Here is a 3,847-nt window from a genome sequence, read left to right as displayed (position 1 = left end):
TGATGTAATAATAACGTCATAATCAAATCAAAGGAAAAAATTCCCATTAAACATTTATATAGCACTCTATAGCAAATAAAAATCTAATTTTCTTTTGACAAAAGACTTCTAGTGTCAATGCAATTTTTATTTTTAGAAAAAGTTATCTTTAACATTACATTTTTCATCCATCAAAAAATTCTAACACGAATACTTCAGTACGAAAAATATTTATTTCGTCCTTATATCGTTTTCTTTTTAAATTGAATTTTAAATATGTTTTTCTGTTTATCAAAAAATTGTCTCTCAGAATATGTTTACCTCTGTTATGATTATTTCCATTTTCTCTACCAAATCAACAGCTTCGATGTAAACAATCTTTAGCAATATCAATAATAAACGAGGACGAATTGCGTCTACGTTATAAAAAAAAACAATGAAATTTAACGCGTATTTATTTAACTATTTTTGGAATATAGATAAAATATGTGTGGCATTAAGTGATTTATACCCATTCGGTGCTAGAAATATTTTCCTGCATAAGAATGCCACGCTACAATGAACCATCAATCTTCTTTTGCTGTCAACGAAGCTACAATGGAACAAGATATCTTTTCCTGTATTCTGTAAACCTTACCATTTGATGATAAAATATTCTTGCTCGACTTTTTGAATTCGTTTAAATTGATAAGTTCCATCGTAACGTAATTTATTAAAATACAATTAAGAAATAAACTGTTTTTTTAATGTTGAAATCCGTTTATATCTTAATTTTTTAATAGTAATACAATATTTAAGTTATTATAAACAGTTAAAACCACAAAGTATACACAAATGACACACAATACAGTTGTACACATGCTACACTCAATAGACTATACACAAGCTACATACATTAAAAAAAGCACATATACACAAAAACAGTAAAAATATTCTTCGGAATTTTATTGTTTTACTCCTTTTATGGAAAATTAATTTTATTAATTTTCAGTTAAGTGTTATAATTGTAAATAGTAACACATTTTCCATACAAACTGTAGATTACAGTATATAAATTATTGGAAAATATCTAAATTGTAATTATTTCAAAAATTATGCACACTGATAAAATAAATCTAGATTAATTTATTATTGTTAAATTATAAAGTAATATCTACTTTAATGTGTTTGATAACAGATGAAGAGTCTTTAATCAGGCACAGGACTAAACAATGTCTTTAATCACATAATATAAATGTTATTATATATTTAAATTACTAATAAAAATATATAATATGATAAAATTTTTATTTTTATTTTTTCGCTCTTGAAATATTTTTAGGAAATCAAAACAACATTAGACAAGATTTTCACTGATGCAAAATTCAGACTAGTCAACATGCATATAAATATATTGATTTTTAAATCGATGAATACGTGAATAAAAAAAACAAAAAAAAAATACATTGCATATTCTCAGACAAATTACATTTTCTTTCGAGTTGTCGACGATATATTTTCTACTTTTGTATTTTTTCTTTTTCTTAAATATTTTTGTTTTATATGAGAGTGGCGCAAGGCCAAAATTTTGATATCTCGCGACTGTTGGTAGCCGTTGAAATGAAATACGGCGCCATTTGCCAATTTCTTTCTTGAAAATCATTGTTAGAAGAATTCGGTAGGCACTAGACCGTTTCAAACAGACGATTTGGCAAAAGATTCGAATGGATAAGAGGGATAATAACGCTTAAAATTAGGATGACGATGATGATGCTCACATTACTTGTACGATAATATTAGAAAAGGTGATGAAAACTTACAGTAAAGGTCGTATTACTTCTCTAAAATAAGAGTTAATTTACTTCATTCATCGATTTTATGAATTTAATACTTAATTTTTTTATTTATTTTTATAAAAGTTTTAGAATTTTTCTATAAATAAATTGTTACAATTTGACATTTAATTAATTTCGTTTAATTAATTAAATTACATTCAAATGTAAATTTTTTTTAAAATATAATTTTTAAAAAATTAATTAATTAAGAAAAATGACAAGTGCTAACAAAAATAAATAATTTTTCAAAGTTTTAAATCTTCGTGAATTTAGAAAATTGAATATTTTATAATTTCTGTACTAAATTTTAAAAATTCGTAATAAAATAAAATCGTTATACATATGTATTCGACTTGTTACAATATTTACTTATTATAATCGATGTGAGTAATAAACTCGACAGGGAGAAGACATTAAATAAATGCAGTTTGTTGATTCTATTTTTTCTGTTTCTCCTTTTATTCTCCAGCTTACCAGTGACCGAAAGGTTAAAGCACAAAACATTAGTAGTTGGTCAAGGACTTCACCAAGTGGAGTTTTGCAGATTTTCTTCACGTTTCTAATACCTAAATAGGAGCCAATTTCCTGTAGAAAGTCCTTCCTGGAGTGGTCCTAACACCTAAACATCTAAATAGTGACTAGTTTCCTATAGAAAGTCCTTCCTGGAGTGGTCCTAACACCNTCGAGAAAGCTTTAAGATAAAAATTAAATAATTAAATAAGTTATTTCGATCGTTTTCCTGCAAAAATGATCAAAATTTACACTAAAAGAAGCGCATCGTATCGGCTTTTTTAATATCAGTCAAGAGATTTTGAATGTATAAAATGATTAAAAGTATAATTTAAACAGAAAAATTGTATATCAAAATTTTAAATAATTCTATAGCTATAATTGGTTTGTGACGTAAAATTATATAGAGAGGTTCCGGAAAGAGTTGATAGCCTAATTCATGCTAAATTTCAAATGAAATTTTCTTAATATTAGAATTTAAAGCCTAGATTTTAGCAATTTTCAGCAAACAAATCGCAGTAGTATCTCGTACTTCCAACGACTCTAACTTCGAACATTTCAGAATTCGGAGGAAATCCTGGAACAAATTAAATCCGAAGTACGAGGCACCACTGTATATTAAAACACTGATGGACTAACACTGTCAGAAATAATATTGTGATTATGTGATTATTTTTATTTATATATTATGTTGCGAATGACATGCTCAGCTGATACTGGTACCAAGTGCTAACTTATGCCGGACTAAAGTCAAAGCATAGCTACCCGAATCAGTGTAACATCAAGCTATGTTATTGGTATATGTGTGAACATCTAGAAACTTTTGTGGCGTAGTAAACACTAGTATTGTGTTTTATTCCAAAGACACATGGCAAATTTTCCATCAAATTCCTTTATTAGTTGAGTCGATACGGTACATTGTTTTGTACTCGTTTCGGGCTTCGCCTCTTTTAAGTCAAGTTTTGGTTACACTTTGTATAATTTAAAAACATGTAAACGGGGGCGAAAACAGCTAAAAATTTTTTACAGTTGTGTTGTATCAAAATATGCCTAAAAGACAAGATTTTAGAAGAATTTAACCCTTTAATTTGTAATATATACTAGTTTATTTACAAAAGATTAAAGCAGATTTTACATGTTTTTAAATTATACAAAGTGTAACCAAAAGTTGACTTAAAAGAGGCAAAGCCCGAAACGAGTACAAAACGATGTACCGTATCGACTCAACTAATAAAGGAATTTGATGGAAAATTTGCCATGTGTCTTTGGAATAAAACACAATACTAGTGTTTACTACGCCACAAATATAAAACAGGACACGGTTTCAAAAAACAAATCTAGAAACTTCCTAACAATGTGACATGTATTCAATATTGCAACTTTCTGTAGTGCCATGTACTGTATATGTTTTTATTAAGGTTTAATGTTTCCAGATTTTTGTGTAGTGTATGTGATATAATACCAGTAGAAGAAAGGACAACAGATACAATAAATACCCTATTTATCCTCCACATCTGTCTTATTTCTTGAGCAAGTGGAGTGTA

Source organism: Centruroides sculpturatus, unplaced genomic scaffold (genome assembly GCF_000671375.1).
Source record: "Centruroides sculpturatus isolate CEXI.00-Female unplaced genomic scaffold, Cexi_2.0 scaffold5, whole genome shotgun sequence".
NCBI classification, from domain to species: domain Eukaryota; kingdom Metazoa; phylum Arthropoda; class Arachnida; order Scorpiones; family Buthidae; genus Centruroides; species Centruroides sculpturatus.
Note: the sequence above shows the minus strand (reverse complement) of the source record.